At 46.7% G+C, this 17334-nt stretch overlaps 10 non-coding genes across 10 annotated transcripts; all 10 read left to right on the top strand.

Annotated features, from left to right (window-relative positions):
* The first annotated feature begins 962 nt into the window (after positions 1–962).
* Positions 963–1153, top strand: LOC142271425 (U2 spliceosomal RNA). Its single transcript, XR_012736483.1, has one exon. It is a non-coding gene; the product is annotated as a U2 spliceosomal RNA (small nuclear RNA).
* A 2185-nt stretch (positions 1154–3338) lies between these two features.
* LOC142271438 (U2 spliceosomal RNA) lies at positions 3339–3534 on the top strand. Its single transcript, XR_012736494.1, has one exon. It is a non-coding gene; the product is annotated as a U2 spliceosomal RNA (small nuclear RNA).
* Positions 3535–4921: 1387 nt separating this feature from the next.
* On the top strand, positions 4922–5112 carry LOC142271423 (U2 spliceosomal RNA). Its single transcript, XR_012736481.1, has one exon. It is a non-coding gene; the product is annotated as a U2 spliceosomal RNA (small nuclear RNA).
* A 1387-nt stretch (positions 5113–6499) lies between these two features.
* Positions 6500–6690, top strand: LOC142271422 (U2 spliceosomal RNA). Its single transcript, XR_012736480.1, has one exon. It is a non-coding gene; the product is annotated as a U2 spliceosomal RNA (small nuclear RNA).
* A 1387-nt stretch (positions 6691–8077) lies between these two features.
* Positions 8078–8268, top strand: LOC142271421 (U2 spliceosomal RNA). Its single transcript, XR_012736479.1, has one exon. It is a non-coding gene; the product is annotated as a U2 spliceosomal RNA (small nuclear RNA).
* A 1387-nt stretch (positions 8269–9655) lies between these two features.
* LOC142271420 (U2 spliceosomal RNA) lies at positions 9656–9846 on the top strand. The gene has a single exon (XR_012736478.1). It is a non-coding gene; the product is annotated as a U2 spliceosomal RNA (small nuclear RNA).
* A 1387-nt stretch (positions 9847–11233) lies between these two features.
* Positions 11234–11424, top strand: LOC142271418 (U2 spliceosomal RNA). Its single transcript, XR_012736477.1, has one exon. It is a non-coding gene; the product is annotated as a U2 spliceosomal RNA (small nuclear RNA).
* Positions 11425–12811: 1387 nt separating this feature from the next.
* On the top strand, positions 12812–13002 carry LOC142271417 (U2 spliceosomal RNA). Its single transcript, XR_012736476.1, has one exon. It is a non-coding gene; the product is annotated as a U2 spliceosomal RNA (small nuclear RNA).
* A 1387-nt stretch (positions 13003–14389) lies between these two features.
* LOC142271416 (U2 spliceosomal RNA) lies at positions 14390–14580 on the top strand. Its single transcript, XR_012736475.1, has one exon. It is a non-coding gene; the product is annotated as a U2 spliceosomal RNA (small nuclear RNA).
* A 1387-nt stretch (positions 14581–15967) lies between these two features.
* Positions 15968–16158, top strand: LOC142271415 (U2 spliceosomal RNA). Its single transcript, XR_012736474.1, has one exon. It is a non-coding gene; the product is annotated as a U2 spliceosomal RNA (small nuclear RNA).
* The last annotated feature ends 1176 nt before the right edge of the window (positions 16159–17334 follow it).

The following is a 17334-nucleotide window of genomic DNA, read 5'->3' as shown; positions in this document are numbered from 1 at the left end:
GTAATGATGATCTCTTTAGTAGTCTGTTGGCGCCCTCTCCTGGAGGAATAGTTTGCTTGCTCTTGGACATTCTAAAAGAGAGGTCATGATAGACATTGAGCTTCTGAGCTCAATTGGGGACAGTCATGGGTGATGAATGTTTGCAACCTACTGCGAAGCCTCATACCGCAATATAAGGAACGTCAAATACTAAGAAAGGGCGGCCTATGAAAGAATTACTACTTTCAATAAGTACACTTAAACGGCTAATTGGGAATAGAAAAACTGTAAAAAGCCCTCTGAGAAAGCCCCCCTCTAACCTTTGATAGTAAGCTTTTCTGTAGTCTGCCTGTTGATGTATTTTCCGTTTGAACTGTGCACAACATGAAGAGACGGAACACTGGCGGCTTGTCACAATGCCCCCCGATGACATCACAATAGCGCTGCTGCCTAGAAAACAAGCTGCGCAGAAGAAGTTGTTCTTTGGGTGGGAGGGTGGGCTAGTGGAAGGAGGGGGCAATCTCTTTTTTTCCCGGGTGGTAGGGGGATGACAGGAGAAGGGAAGCGGGTGGTGAGAAAGGTACAGAGGGCAGGGTTTGGGGGCTGGGAAGGAAAGGGAAAAGATTAGGGTTTGGGGATGATGAAAGGGCTTTCTACGGGTAAGGATGGCAAAGGGTGGCAGTGACGGAAAGTCAGGCAACCTGTCCTGTCCGTCTTTTTGTATCGTGAATTGGAAAGACTGCAAGGGGGAGGGGAGTTGCTTGCGCCCTAAAGGAGGAGTTATTCAGATTCATTGCAGTGGGCGGCGGCTGCAAAACGCACCATTCTTCTTGTTTTGGCTCTGCAAAGCAGCCTTTTCAAGGGTTGGCTTGGGTGACAAAATGTCTTGTGTAGGCGTGGGTTTGTCTCCCTCTCGCTCTCTCTCCCTAAGATGTGTCCGGCATAGGCCAGGGTGCCACTCGAGGCCCAAACCAATTCTGGTTATCGCTTCTCGGCCTTTTGGCTAAGATCAAGTGTAGTATCTGTTCTTATCAGTTTAATATCTGATACGTCCCCTATCTGGGGACCATATATTAAATGGATTTTTAGAACAGGGAGATGGAAAAAGAGCTTGCTCTGTCCACTCCACGCATTGACCTGGTATTGCAGTACCTCCAGGAACGGTGCACCCCTTCTTAACCCAGTTTCCAAAAGCAGAACTCAATTCACCTGATTCATATTAGCCCGATTTAATGAATTGGAAGAAAGCATACGTCTTCATATGCACCTCAATTTGGCCCATTCACTTTTCACACTTCCTCCTTTTGTTTTTTATCTTTCACACTTTTGACTTTCTTTATTCATCCAAATAGCAAACTCATCACCACTCAACCTGACCAACTCGGCTATGTCCCCGTGCTGCAGTTCTCTGTCTTATCTAGATCATTTGCAATTGAATGGAATAGATCCCTTTTGGACAAAGTGGATTCACCTGCTGCTGCAGTGACCACAGGTGTGATAACATCTAGAATTGGCATCTGGTGCGATCTCTCCGCTTCCACTCCAAAGAAAGTTACCTGTTTATTCCTATCATGCATTGGTTTTTGGGGTTTTCTTTGAGTAATGATGATCTCTTTAGTAGTCTGTTGGCGCCCTCTCCTGGAGGAATAGTTTGCTTGCTCTTGGACATTCTAAAAGAGAGGTCATGATAGACATTGAGCTTCTGAGCTCAATTGGGGACAGTCATGGGTGATGAATGTTTGCAACCTACTGCGAAGCCTCATACCGCAATATAAGGAACGTCAAATACTAAGAAAGGGCGGCCTATGAAAGAATTACTACTTTCAATAAGTACACTTAAACGGCTAATTGGGAATAGAAAAACTGTAAAAAGCCCTCTGAGAAAGCCCCCCTCTAACCTTTGATAGTAAGCTTTTCTGTAGTCTGCCTGTTGATGTATTTTCCGTTTGAACTGTGCACAACATGAAGAGACGGAACACTGGCGGCTTGTCACAATGCCCCCCGATGACATCACAATAGCGCTGCTGCCTAGAAAACAAGCTGCGCAGAAGAAGTTGTTCTTTGGGTGGGAGGGTGGGCTAGTGGAAGGAGGGGGCAATCTCTTTTTTTCCCGGGTGGTAGGGGGATGACAGGAGAAGGGAAGCGGGTGGTGAGAAAGGTACAGAGGGCAGGGTTTGGGGGCTGGGAAGGAAAGGGAAAAGATTAGGGTTTGGGGATGATGAAAGGGCTTTCTACGGGTAAGGATGGCAAAGGGTGGCAGTGACGGAAAGTCAGGCAACCTGTCCTGTCCGTCTTTTTGTATCGTGAATTGGAAAGACTGCAAGGGGGAGGGGAGTTGCTTGCGCCCTAAAGGAGGAGTTATTCAGATTCATTGCAGTGGGCGGCGGCTGCAAAACGCACCATTCTTCTTGTTTTGGCTCTGCAAAGCAGCCTTTTCAAGGGTTGGCTTGGGTGACAAAATGTCTTGTGTAGGCGTGGGTTTGTCTCCCTCTCGCTCTCTCTCCCTAAGATGTGTCCGGCATAGGCCAGGGTGCCACTCGAGGCCCAAACCAATTCTGGTTATCGCTTCTCGGCCTTTTGGCTAAGATCAAGTGTAGTGTTGTTCGAAGAGGTGGTTTAAGCTCCAGGCCACCTTAGTACAATGATACAATGCACACTGGAAGGTTGCGCTTGCTAGTACTCTGGGTGGATAGTATATTCATCTAGAGGAAAACATGGCCCTACCAGGATCGAGGCTATTAGACTGAGTAAGGGTGGGGGGCTATGGTACAACGTGCCCCAGGACTGACGACCCTGGAGTGAGTCTGAGCTTGCTGGCTTGGGACCCCGGCAAGCCTTGGGCTCTGTAGCACACCGTACCTTGCCTTTTCATACTTTTTGAGCATATTACCCTATCCCGGCCTTCTGGCTAGGAAGGGAAATTTTTATAATCCCGGTCGGAGGTCTGGTCAGCTTTGGGCTGAGAAACTAACACCCGGTTGGAGGTCTGGGTCAGCTTCGGCTGAGAAACCAACACCCGGTTGGAGGTCTGGGTCAGCTTCGGCTGAGAAACCAACACCCGGTTGGAGGTCCGGTTAGCCTTGGGCTGAGAAACCAACACCGGTTGACGGTCCGGGCAGTTTCGGCTGCGAAACCAACAACTAGTAGCTCTCTACTCCACTTGGGTAAGATGCCTGGGTGGACGCTGGGAGCAACGACAAGGCTCAACCAGGCTTCGGCTTGGGAGAGCACCGAAGATCCCTGACCCTTGCTGTGGCCTTCTGGCTCGGAGGGACGGGGTTGATTTTTGGGGACCCTCTCCTCACGGTGGGGTCCACACGAATCCTAGCCTTTGCACTGTTTTTGGTGTGACTTCGGTCATGCATTTTTTGTGGTGCTTTGGAAAGCTTCATTAAATCAAAATCTGTTCTTATCAGTTTAATATCTGATACGTCCCCTATCTGGGGACCATATATTAAATGGATTTTTAGAACAGGGAGATGGAAAAAGAGCTTGCTCTGTCCACTCCACGCATTGACCTGGTATTGCAGTACCTCCAGGAACGGTGCACCCCTTCTTAACCCAGTTTCCAAAAGCAGAACTCAATTCACCTGATTCATATTAGCCCGATTTAATGAATTGGAAGAAAGCATACGTCTTCATATGCACCTCAATTTGGCCCATTCACTTTTCACACTTCCTCCTTTTGTTTTTTATCTTTCACACTTTTGACTTTCTTTATTCATCCAAATAGCAAACTCATCACCACTCAACCTGACCAACTCGGCTATGTCCCCGTGCTGCAGTTCTCTGTCTTATCTAGATCATTTGCAATTGAATGGAATAGATCCCTTTTGGACAAAGTGGATTCACCTGCTGCTGCAGTGACCACAGGTGTGATAACATCTAGAATTGGCATCTGGTGCGATCTCTCCGCTTCCACTCCAAAGAAAGTTACCTGTTTATTCCTATCATGCATTGGTTTTTGGGGTTTTCTTTGAGTAATGATGATCTCTTTAGTAGTCTGTTGGCGCCCTCTCCTGGAGGAATAGTTTGCTTGCTCTTGGACATTCTAAAAGAGAGGTCATGATAGACATTGAGCTTCTGAGCTCAATTGGGGACAGTCATGGGTGATGAATGTTTGCAACCTACTGCGAAGCCTCATACCGCAATATAAGGAACGTCAAATACTAAGAAAGGGCGGCCTATGAAAGAATTACTACTTTCAATAAGTACACTTAAACGGCTAATTGGGAATAGAAAAACTGTAAAAAGCCCTCTGAGAAAGCCCCCCTCTAACCTTTGATAGTAAGCTTTTCTGTAGTCTGCCTGTTGATGTATTTTCCGTTTGAACTGTGCACAACATGAAGAGACGGAACACTGGCGGCTTGTCACAATGCCCCCCGATGACATCACAATAGCGCTGCTGCCTAGAAAACAAGCTGCGCAGAAGAAGTTGTTCTTTGGGTGGGAGGGTGGGCTAGTGGAAGGAGGGGGCAATCTCTTTTTTTCCCGGGTGGTAGGGGGATGACAGGAGAAGGGAAGCGGGTGGTGAGAAAGGTACAGAGGGCAGGGTTTGGGGGCTGGGAAGGAAAGGGAAAAGATTAGGGTTTGGGGATGATGAAAGGGCTTTCTACGGGTAAGGATGGCAAAGGGTGGCAGTGACGGAAAGTCAGGCAACCTGTCCTGTCCGTCTTTTTGTATCGTGAATTGGAAAGACTGCAAGGGGGAGGGGAGTTGCTTGCGCCCTAAAGGAGGAGTTATTCAGATTCATTGCAGTGGGCGGCGGCTGCAAAACGCACCATTCTTCTTGTTTTGGCTCTGCAAAGCAGCCTTTTCAAGGGTTGGCTTGGGTGACAAAATGTCTTGTGTAGGCGTGGGTTTGTCTCCCTCTCGCTCTCTCTCCCTAAGATGTGTCCGGCATAGGCCAGGGTGCCACTCGAGGCCCAAACCAATTCTGGTTATCGCTTCTCGGCCTTTTGGCTAAGATCAAGTGTAGTATCTGTTCTTATCAGTTTAATATCTGATACGTCCCCTATCTGGGGACCATATATTAAATGGATTTTTAGAACAGGGAGATGGAAAAAGAGCTTGCTCTGTCCACTCCACGCATTGACCTGGTATTGCAGTACCTCCAGGAACGGTGCACCCCTTCTTAACCCAGTTTCCAAAAGCAGAACTCAATTCACCTGATTCATATTAGCCCGATTTAATGAATTGGAAGAAAGCATACGTCTTCATATGCACCTCAATTTGGCCCATTCACTTTTCACACTTCCTCCTTTTGTTTTTTATCTTTCACACTTTTGACTTTCTTTATTCATCCAAATAGCAAACTCATCACCACTCAACCTGACCAACTCGGCTATGTCCCCGTGCTGCAGTTCTCTGTCTTATCTAGATCATTTGCAATTGAATGGAATAGATCCCTTTTGGACAAAGTGGATTCACCTGCTGCTGCAGTGACCACAGGTGTGATAACATCTAGAATTGGCATCTGGTGCGATCTCTCCGCTTCCACTCCAAAGAAAGTTACCTGTTTATTCCTATCATGCATTGGTTTTTGGGGTTTTCTTTGAGTAATGATGATCTCTTTAGTAGTCTGTTGGCGCCCTCTCCTGGAGGAATAGTTTGCTTGCTCTTGGACATTCTAAAAGAGAGGTCATGATAGACATTGAGCTTCTGAGCTCAATTGGGGACAGTCATGGGTGATGAATGTTTGCAACCTACTGCGAAGCCTCATACCGCAATATAAGGAACGTCAAATACTAAGAAAGGGCGGCCTATGAAAGAATTACTACTTTCAATAAGTACACTTAAACGGCTAATTGGGAATAGAAAAACTGTAAAAAGCCCTCTGAGAAAGCCCCCCTCTAACCTTTGATAGTAAGCTTTTCTGTAGTCTGCCTGTTGATGTATTTTCCGTTTGAACTGTGCACAACATGAAGAGACGGAACACTGGCGGCTTGTCACAATGCCCCCCGATGACATCACAATAGCGCTGCTGCCTAGAAAACAAGCTGCGCAGAAGAAGTTGTTCTTTGGGTGGGAGGGTGGGCTAGTGGAAGGAGGGGGCAATCTCTTTTTTTCCCGGGTGGTAGGGGGATGACAGGAGAAGGGAAGCGGGTGGTGAGAAAGGTACAGAGGGCAGGGTTTGGGGGCTGGGAAGGAAAGGGAAAAGATTAGGGTTTGGGGATGATGAAAGGGCTTTCTACGGGTAAGGATGGCAAAGGGTGGCAGTGACGGAAAGTCAGGCAACCTGTCCTGTCCGTCTTTTTGTATCGTGAATTGGAAAGACTGCAAGGGGGAGGGGAGTTGCTTGCGCCCTAAAGGAGGAGTTATTCAGATTCATTGCAGTGGGCGGCGGCTGCAAAACGCACCATTCTTCTTGTTTTGGCTCTGCAAAGCAGCCTTTTCAAGGGTTGGCTTGGGTGACAAAATGTCTTGTGTAGGCGTGGGTTTGTCTCCCTCTCGCTCTCTCTCCCTAAGATGTGTCCGGCATAGGCCAGGGTGCCACTCGAGGCCCAAACCAATTCTGGTTATCGCTTCTCGGCCTTTTGGCTAAGATCAAGTGTAGTATCTGTTCTTATCAGTTTAATATCTGATACGTCCCCTATCTGGGGACCATATATTAAATGGATTTTTAGAACAGGGAGATGGAAAAAGAGCTTGCTCTGTCCACTCCACGCATTGACCTGGTATTGCAGTACCTCCAGGAACGGTGCACCCCTTCTTAACCCAGTTTCCAAAAGCAGAACTCAATTCACCTGATTCATATTAGCCCGATTTAATGAATTGGAAGAAAGCATACGTCTTCATATGCACCTCAATTTGGCCCATTCACTTTTCACACTTCCTCCTTTTGTTTTTTATCTTTCACACTTTTGACTTTCTTTATTCATCCAAATAGCAAACTCATCACCACTCAACCTGACCAACTCGGCTATGTCCCCGTGCTGCAGTTCTCTGTCTTATCTAGATCATTTGCAATTGAATGGAATAGATCCCTTTTGGACAAAGTGGATTCACCTGCTGCTGCAGTGACCACAGGTGTGATAACATCTAGAATTGGCATCTGGTGCGATCTCTCCGCTTCCACTCCAAAGAAAGTTACCTGTTTATTCCTATCATGCATTGGTTTTTGGGGTTTTCTTTGAGTAATGATGATCTCTTTAGTAGTCTGTTGGCGCCCTCTCCTGGAGGAATAGTTTGCTTGCTCTTGGACATTCTAAAAGAGAGGTCATGATAGACATTGAGCTTCTGAGCTCAATTGGGGACAGTCATGGGTGATGAATGTTTGCAACCTACTGCGAAGCCTCATACCGCAATATAAGGAACGTCAAATACTAAGAAAGGGCGGCCTATGAAAGAATTACTACTTTCAATAAGTACACTTAAACGGCTAATTGGGAATAGAAAAACTGTAAAAAGCCCTCTGAGAAAGCCCCCCTCTAACCTTTGATAGTAAGCTTTTCTGTAGTCTGCCTGTTGATGTATTTTCCGTTTGAACTGTGCACAACATGAAGAGACGGAACACTGGCGGCTTGTCACAATGCCCCCCGATGACATCACAATAGCGCTGCTGCCTAGAAAACAAGCTGCGCAGAAGAAGTTGTTCTTTGGGTGGGAGGGTGGGCTAGTGGAAGGAGGGGGCAATCTCTTTTTTTCCCGGGTGGTAGGGGGATGACAGGAGAAGGGAAGCGGGTGGTGAGAAAGGTACAGAGGGCAGGGTTTGGGGGCTGGGAAGGAAAGGGAAAAGATTAGGGTTTGGGGATGATGAAAGGGCTTTCTACGGGTAAGGATGGCAAAGGGTGGCAGTGACGGAAAGTCAGGCAACCTGTCCTGTCCGTCTTTTTGTATCGTGAATTGGAAAGACTGCAAGGGGGAGGGGAGTTGCTTGCGCCCTAAAGGAGGAGTTATTCAGATTCATTGCAGTGGGCGGCGGCTGCAAAACGCACCATTCTTCTTGTTTTGGCTCTGCAAAGCAGCCTTTTCAAGGGTTGGCTTGGGTGACAAAATGTCTTGTGTAGGCGTGGGTTTGTCTCCCTCTCGCTCTCTCTCCCTAAGATGTGTCCGGCATAGGCCAGGGTGCCACTCGAGGCCCAAACCAATTCTGGTTATCGCTTCTCGGCCTTTTGGCTAAGATCAAGTGTAGTATCTGTTCTTATCAGTTTAATATCTGATACGTCCCCTATCTGGGGACCATATATTAAATGGATTTTTAGAACAGGGAGATGGAAAAAGAGCTTGCTCTGTCCACTCCACGCATTGACCTGGTATTGCAGTACCTCCAGGAACGGTGCACCCCTTCTTAACCCAGTTTCCAAAAGCAGAACTCAATTCACCTGATTCATATTAGCCCGATTTAATGAATTGGAAGAAAGCATACGTCTTCATATGCACCTCAATTTGGCCCATTCACTTTTCACACTTCCTCCTTTTGTTTTTTATCTTTCACACTTTTGACTTTCTTTATTCATCCAAATAGCAAACTCATCACCACTCAACCTGACCAACTCGGCTATGTCCCCGTGCTGCAGTTCTCTGTCTTATCTAGATCATTTGCAATTGAATGGAATAGATCCCTTTTGGACAAAGTGGATTCACCTGCTGCTGCAGTGACCACAGGTGTGATAACATCTAGAATTGGCATCTGGTGCGATCTCTCCGCTTCCACTCCAAAGAAAGTTACCTGTTTATTCCTATCATGCATTGGTTTTTGGGGTTTTCTTTGAGTAATGATGATCTCTTTAGTAGTCTGTTGGCGCCCTCTCCTGGAGGAATAGTTTGCTTGCTCTTGGACATTCTAAAAGAGAGGTCATGATAGACATTGAGCTTCTGAGCTCAATTGGGGACAGTCATGGGTGATGAATGTTTGCAACCTACTGCGAAGCCTCATACCGCAATATAAGGAACGTCAAATACTAAGAAAGGGCGGCCTATGAAAGAATTACTACTTTCAATAAGTACACTTAAACGGCTAATTGGGAATAGAAAAACTGTAAAAAGCCCTCTGAGAAAGCCCCCCTCTAACCTTTGATAGTAAGCTTTTCTGTAGTCTGCCTGTTGATGTATTTTCCGTTTGAACTGTGCACAACATGAAGAGACGGAACACTGGCGGCTTGTCACAATGCCCCCCGATGACATCACAATAGCGCTGCTGCCTAGAAAACAAGCTGCGCAGAAGAAGTTGTTCTTTGGGTGGGAGGGTGGGCTAGTGGAAGGAGGGGGCAATCTCTTTTTTTCCCGGGTGGTAGGGGGATGACAGGAGAAGGGAAGCGGGTGGTGAGAAAGGTACAGAGGGCAGGGTTTGGGGGCTGGGAAGGAAAGGGAAAAGATTAGGGTTTGGGGATGATGAAAGGGCTTTCTACGGGTAAGGATGGCAAAGGGTGGCAGTGACGGAAAGTCAGGCAACCTGTCCTGTCCGTCTTTTTGTATCGTGAATTGGAAAGACTGCAAGGGGGAGGGGAGTTGCTTGCGCCCTAAAGGAGGAGTTATTCAGATTCATTGCAGTGGGCGGCGGCTGCAAAACGCACCATTCTTCTTGTTTTGGCTCTGCAAAGCAGCCTTTTCAAGGGTTGGCTTGGGTGACAAAATGTCTTGTGTAGGCGTGGGTTTGTCTCCCTCTCGCTCTCTCTCCCTAAGATGTGTCCGGCATAGGCCAGGGTGCCACTCGAGGCCCAAACCAATTCTGGTTATCGCTTCTCGGCCTTTTGGCTAAGATCAAGTGTAGTATCTGTTCTTATCAGTTTAATATCTGATACGTCCCCTATCTGGGGACCATATATTAAATGGATTTTTAGAACAGGGAGATGGAAAAAGAGCTTGCTCTGTCCACTCCACGCATTGACCTGGTATTGCAGTACCTCCAGGAACGGTGCACCCCTTCTTAACCCAGTTTCCAAAAGCAGAACTCAATTCACCTGATTCATATTAGCCCGATTTAATGAATTGGAAGAAAGCATACGTCTTCATATGCACCTCAATTTGGCCCATTCACTTTTCACACTTCCTCCTTTTGTTTTTTATCTTTCACACTTTTGACTTTCTTTATTCATCCAAATAGCAAACTCATCACCACTCAACCTGACCAACTCGGCTATGTCCCCGTGCTGCAGTTCTCTGTCTTATCTAGATCATTTGCAATTGAATGGAATAGATCCCTTTTGGACAAAGTGGATTCACCTGCTGCTGCAGTGACCACAGGTGTGATAACATCTAGAATTGGCATCTGGTGCGATCTCTCCGCTTCCACTCCAAAGAAAGTTACCTGTTTATTCCTATCATGCATTGGTTTTTGGGGTTTTCTTTGAGTAATGATGATCTCTTTAGTAGTCTGTTGGCGCCCTCTCCTGGAGGAATAGTTTGCTTGCTCTTGGACATTCTAAAAGAGAGGTCATGATAGACATTGAGCTTCTGAGCTCAATTGGGGACAGTCATGGGTGATGAATGTTTGCAACCTACTGCGAAGCCTCATACCGCAATATAAGGAACGTCAAATACTAAGAAAGGGCGGCCTATGAAAGAATTACTACTTTCAATAAGTACACTTAAACGGCTAATTGGGAATAGAAAAACTGTAAAAAGCCCTCTGAGAAAGCCCCCCTCTAACCTTTGATAGTAAGCTTTTCTGTAGTCTGCCTGTTGATGTATTTTCCGTTTGAACTGTGCACAACATGAAGAGACGGAACACTGGCGGCTTGTCACAATGCCCCCCGATGACATCACAATAGCGCTGCTGCCTAGAAAACAAGCTGCGCAGAAGAAGTTGTTCTTTGGGTGGGAGGGTGGGCTAGTGGAAGGAGGGGGCAATCTCTTTTTTTCCCGGGTGGTAGGGGGATGACAGGAGAAGGGAAGCGGGTGGTGAGAAAGGTACAGAGGGCAGGGTTTGGGGGCTGGGAAGGAAAGGGAAAAGATTAGGGTTTGGGGATGATGAAAGGGCTTTCTACGGGTAAGGATGGCAAAGGGTGGCAGTGACGGAAAGTCAGGCAACCTGTCCTGTCCGTCTTTTTGTATCGTGAATTGGAAAGACTGCAAGGGGGAGGGGAGTTGCTTGCGCCCTAAAGGAGGAGTTATTCAGATTCATTGCAGTGGGCGGCGGCTGCAAAACGCACCATTCTTCTTGTTTTGGCTCTGCAAAGCAGCCTTTTCAAGGGTTGGCTTGGGTGACAAAATGTCTTGTGTAGGCGTGGGTTTGTCTCCCTCTCGCTCTCTCTCCCTAAGATGTGTCCGGCATAGGCCAGGGTGCCACTCGAGGCCCAAACCAATTCTGGTTATCGCTTCTCGGCCTTTTGGCTAAGATCAAGTGTAGTATCTGTTCTTATCAGTTTAATATCTGATACGTCCCCTATCTGGGGACCATATATTAAATGGATTTTTAGAACAGGGAGATGGAAAAAGAGCTTGCTCTGTCCACTCCACGCATTGACCTGGTATTGCAGTACCTCCAGGAACGGTGCACCCCTTCTTAACCCAGTTTCCAAAAGCAGAACTCAATTCACCTGATTCATATTAGCCCGATTTAATGAATTGGAAGAAAGCATACGTCTTCATATGCACCTCAATTTGGCCCATTCACTTTTCACACTTCCTCCTTTTGTTTTTTATCTTTCACACTTTTGACTTTCTTTATTCATCCAAATAGCAAACTCATCACCACTCAACCTGACCAACTCGGCTATGTCCCCGTGCTGCAGTTCTCTGTCTTATCTAGATCATTTGCAATTGAATGGAATAGATCCCTTTTGGACAAAGTGGATTCACCTGCTGCTGCAGTGACCACAGGTGTGATAACATCTAGAATTGGCATCTGGTGCGATCTCTCCGCTTCCACTCCAAAGAAAGTTACCTGTTTATTCCTATCATGCATTGGTTTTTGGGGTTTTCTTTGAGTAATGATGATCTCTTTAGTAGTCTGTTGGCGCCCTCTCCTGGAGGAATAGTTTGCTTGCTCTTGGACATTCTAAAAGAGAGGTCATGATAGACATTGAGCTTCTGAGCTCAATTGGGGACAGTCATGGGTGATGAATGTTTGCAACCTACTGCGAAGCCTCATACCGCAATATAAGGAACGTCAAATACTAAGAAAGGGCGGCCTATGAAAGAATTACTACTTTCAATAAGTACACTTAAACGGCTAATTGGGAATAGAAAAACTGTAAAAAGCCCTCTGAGAAAGCCCCCCTCTAACCTTTGATAGTAAGCTTTTCTGTAGTCTGCCTGTTGATGTATTTTCCGTTTGAACTGTGCACAACATGAAGAGACGGAACACTGGCGGCTTGTCACAATGCCCCCCGATGACATCACAATAGCGCTGCTGCCTAGAAAACAAGCTGCGCAGAAGAAGTTGTTCTTTGGGTGGGAGGGTGGGCTAGTGGAAGGAGGGGGCAATCTCTTTTTTTCCCGGGTGGTAGGGGGATGACAGGAGAAGGGAAGCGGGTGGTGAGAAAGGTACAGAGGGCAGGGTTTGGGGGCTGGGAAGGAAAGGGAAAAGATTAGGGTTTGGGGATGATGAAAGGGCTTTCTACGGGTAAGGATGGCAAAGGGTGGCAGTGACGGAAAGTCAGGCAACCTGTCCTGTCCGTCTTTTTGTATCGTGAATTGGAAAGACTGCAAGGGGGAGGGGAGTTGCTTGCGCCCTAAAGGAGGAGTTATTCAGATTCATTGCAGTGGGCGGCGGCTGCAAAACGCACCATTCTTCTTGTTTTGGCTCTGCAAAGCAGCCTTTTCAAGGGTTGGCTTGGGTGACAAAATGTCTTGTGTAGGCGTGGGTTTGTCTCCCTCTCGCTCTCTCTCCCTAAGATGTGTCCGGCATAGGCCAGGGTGCCACTCGAGGCCCAAACCAATTCTGGTTATCGCTTCTCGGCCTTTTGGCTAAGATCAAGTGTAGTATCTGTTCTTATCAGTTTAATATCTGATACGTCCCCTATCTGGGGACCATATATTAAATGGATTTTTAGAACAGGGAGATGGAAAAAGAGCTTGCTCTGTCCACTCCACGCATTGACCTGGTATTGCAGTACCTCCAGGAACGGTGCACCCCTTCTTAACCCAGTTTCCAAAAGCAGAACTCAATTCACCTGATTCATATTAGCCCGATTTAATGAATTGGAAGAAAGCATACGTCTTCATATGCACCTCAATTTGGCCCATTCACTTTTCACACTTCCTCCTTTTGTTTTTTATCTTTCACACTTTTGACTTTCTTTATTCATCCAAATAGCAAACTCATCACCACTCAACCTGACCAACTCGGCTATGTCCCCGTGCTGCAGTTCTCTGTCTTATCTAGATCATTTGCAATTGAATGGAATAGATCCCTTTTGGACAAAGTGGATTCACCTGCTGCTGCAGTGACCACAGGTGTGATAACATCTAGAATTGGCATCTGGTGCGATCTCTCCGCTTCCACTCCAAAGAAAGTTACCTGTTTATTCCTATCATGCATTGGTTTTTGGGGTTTTCTTTGAGTAATGATGATCTCTTTAGTAGTCTGTTGGCGCCCTCTCCTGGAGGAATAGTTTGCTTGCTCTTGGACATTCTAAAAGAGAGGTCATGATAGACATTGAGCTTCTGAGCTCAATTGGGGACAGTCATGGGTGATGAATGTTTGCAACCTACTGCGAAGCCTCATACCGCAATATAAGGAACGTCAAATACTAAGAAAGGGCGGCCTATGAAAGAATTACTACTTTCAATAAGTACACTTAAACGGCTAATTGGGAATAGAAAAACTGTAAAAAGCCCTCTGAGAAAGCCCCCCTCTAACCTTTGATAGTAAGCTTTTCTGTAGTCTGCCTGTTGATGTATTTTCCGTTTGAACTGTGCACAACATGAAGAGACGGAACACTGGCGGCTTGTCACAATGCCCCCCGATGACATCACAATAGCGCTGCTGCCTAGAAAACAAGCTGCGCAGAAGAAGTTGTTCTTTGGGTGGGAGGGTGGGCTAGTGGAAGGAGGGGGCAATCTCTTTTTTTCCCGGGTGGTAGGGGGATGACAGGAGAAGGGAAGCGGGTGGTGAGAAAGGTACAGAGGGCAGGGTTTGGGGGCTGGGAAGGAAAGGGAAAAGATTAGGGTTTGGGGATGATGAAAGGGCTTTCTACGGGTAAGGATGGCAAAGGGTGGCAGTGACGGAAAGTCAGGCAACCTGTCCTGTCCGTCTTTTTGTATCGTGAATTGGAAAGACTGCAAGGGGGAGGGGAGTTGCTTGCGCCCTAAAGGAGGAGTTATTCAGATTCATTGCAGTGGGCGGCGGCTGCAAAACGCACCATTCTTCTTGTTTTGGCTCTGCAAAGCAGCCTTTTCAAGGGTTGGCTTGGGTGACAAAATGTCTTGTGTAGGCGTGGGTTTGTCTCCCTCTCGCTCTCTCTCCCTAAGATGTGTCCGGCATAGGCCAGGGTGCCACTCGAGGCCCAAACCAATTCTGGTTATCGCTTCTCGGCCTTTTGGCTAAGATCAAGTGTAGTATCTGTTCTTATCAGTTTAATATCTGATACGTCCCCTATCTGGGGACCATATATTAAATGGATTTTTAGAACAGGGAGATGGAAAAAGAGCTTGCTCTGTCCACTCCACGCATTGACCTGGTATTGCAGTACCTCCAGGAACGGTGCACCCCTTCTTAACCCAGTTTCCAAAAGCAGAACTCAATTCACCTGATTCATATTAGCCCGATTTAATGAATTGGAAGAAAGCATACGTCTTCATATGCACCTCAATTTGGCCCATTCACTTTTCACACTTCCTCCTTTTGTTTTTTATCTTTCACACTTTTGACTTTCTTTATTCATCCAAATAGCAAACTCATCACCACTCAACCTGACCAACTCGGCTATGTCCCCGTGCTGCAGTTCTCTGTCTTATCTAGATCATTTGCAATTGAATGGAATAGATCCCTTTTGGACAAAGTGGATTCACCTGCTGCTGCAGTGACCACAGGTGTGATAACATCTAGAATTGGCATCTGGTGCGATCTCTCCGCTTCCACTCCAAAGAAAGTTACCTGTTTATTCCTATCATGCATTGGTTTTTGGGGTTTTCTTTGAGTAATGATGATCTCTTTAGTAGTCTGTTGGCGCCCTCTCCTGGAGGAATAGTTTGCTTGCTCTTGGACATTCTAAAAGAGAGGTCATGATAGACATTGAGCTTCTGAGCTCAATTGGGGACAGTCATGGGTGATGAATGTTTGCAACCTACTGCGAAGCCTCATACCGCAATATAAGGAACGTCAAATACTAAGAAAGGGCGGCCTATGAAAGAATTACTACTTTCAATAAGTACACTTAAACGGCTAATTGGGAATAGAAAAACTGTAAAAAGCCCTCTGAGAAAGCCCCCCTCTAACCTTTGATAGTAAGCTTTTCTGTAGTCTGCCTGTTGATGTATTTTCCGTTTGAACTGTGCACAACATGAAGAGACGGAACACTGGCGGCTTGTCACAAAGCCCCCCGATGACATCACAATAGCGCTGCTGCCTAGAAAACAAGCTGCGCAGAAGAAGTTGTTCTTTGGGTGGGAGGGTGGGCTAGTGGAAGGAGGGGGCAATCTCTTTTTTTCCCGGGTGGTAGGGGGATGACAGGAGAAGGGAAGCGGGTGGTGAGAAAGGTACAGAGGGCAGGGTTTGGGGGCTGGGAAGGAAAGGGAAAAGATTAGGGTTTGGGGATGATGAAAGGGCTTTCTACGGGTAAGGATGGCAAAGGGTGGCAGTGACGGAAAGTCAGGCAACCTGTCCTGTCCGTCTTTTTGTATCGTGAATTGGAAAGACTGCAAGGGGGAGGGGAGTTGCTTGCGCCCTAAAGGAGGAGTTATTCAGATTCATTGCAGTGGGCGGCGGCTGCAAAACGCACCATTCTTCTTGTTTTGGCTCTGCAAAGCAGCCTTTTCAAGGGTTGGCTTGGGTGACAAAATGTCTTGTGTAGGCGTGGGTTTGTCTCCCTCTCGCTCTCTCTCCCTAAGATGTGTCCGGCATAGGCCAGGGTGCCACTCGAGGCCCAAACCAATTCTGGTTATCGCTTCTCGGCCTTTTGGCTAAGATCAAGTGTAGTATCTGTTCTTATCAGTTTAATATCTGATACGTCCCCTATCTGGGGACCATATATTAAATGGATTTTTAGAACAGGGAGATGGAAAAAGAGCTTGCTCTGTCCACTCCACGCATTGACCTGGTATTGCAGTACCTCCAGGAACGGTGCACCCCTTCTTAACCCAGTTTCCAAAAGCAGAACTCAATTCACCTGATTCATATTAGCCCGATTTAATGAATTGGAAGAAAGCATACGTCTTCATATGCACCTCAATTTGGCCCATTCACTTTTCACACTTCCTCCTTTTGTTTTTTATCTTTCACACTTTTGACTTTCTTTATTCATCCAAATAGCAAACTCATCACCACTCAACCTGACCAACTCGGCTATGTCCCCGTGCTGCAGTTCTCTGTCTTATCTAGATCATTTGCAATTGAATGGAATAGATCCCTTTTGGACAAAGTGGATTCACCTGCTGCTGCAGTGACCACAGGTGTGATAACATCTAGAATTGGCATCTGGTGCGATCTCTCCGCTTCCACTCCAAAGAAAGTTACCTGTTTATTCCTATCATGCATTGGTTTTTGGGGTTTTCTTTGAGTAATGATGATCTCTTTAGTAGTCTGTTGGCGCCCTCTCCTGGAGGAATAGTTTGCTTGCTCTTGGACATTCTAAAAGAGAGGTCATGATAGACATTGAGCTTCTGAGCTCAATTGGGGACAGTCATGGGTGATGAATGTTTGCAACCTACTGCGAAGCCTCATACCGCAATATAAGGAACGTCAAATACTAAGAAAGGGCGGCCTATGAAAGAATTACTACTTTCAATAAGTACACTTAAACGGCTAATTGGGAATAGAAAAACTGTAAAAAGCCCTCTGAGAAAGCCCCCCTCTAACCTTTGATAGTAAGCTTTTCTGTAGTCTGCCTGTTGATGTATTTTCCGTTTGAACTGTGCACAACATGAAGAGACGGAACACTGGCGGCTTGTCACAATGCCCCCCGATGACATCACAATAGCGCTGCTGCCTAGAAAACAAGCTGCGCAGAAGAAGTTGTTCTTTGGGTGGGAGGGTGGGCTAGTGGAAGGAGGGGGCAATCTCTTTTTTTCCCGGGTGGTAGGGGGATGACAGGAGAAGGGAAGCGGGTGGTGAGAAAGGTACAGAGGGCAGGGTTTGGGGGCTGGGAAGGAAAGGGAAAAGATTAGGGTTTGGGGATGATGAAAGGGCTTTCTACGGGTAAGGATGGCAAAGGGTGGCAGTGACGGAAAGTCAGGCAACCTGTCCTGTCCGTCTTTTTGTATCGTGAATTGGAAAGACTGCAAGGGGGAGGGGAGTTGCTTGCGCCCTAA

This window comes from Anomaloglossus baeobatrachus, unplaced genomic scaffold, assembly GCF_048569485.1.
Source record: "Anomaloglossus baeobatrachus isolate aAnoBae1 unplaced genomic scaffold, aAnoBae1.hap1 Scaffold_3366, whole genome shotgun sequence".
Lineage (NCBI taxonomy): Eukaryota > Metazoa > Chordata > Amphibia > Anura > Aromobatidae > Anomaloglossus > Anomaloglossus baeobatrachus.
Note: the sequence above shows the minus strand (reverse complement) of the source record. Positions and strands in the feature narration are given on the sequence as shown.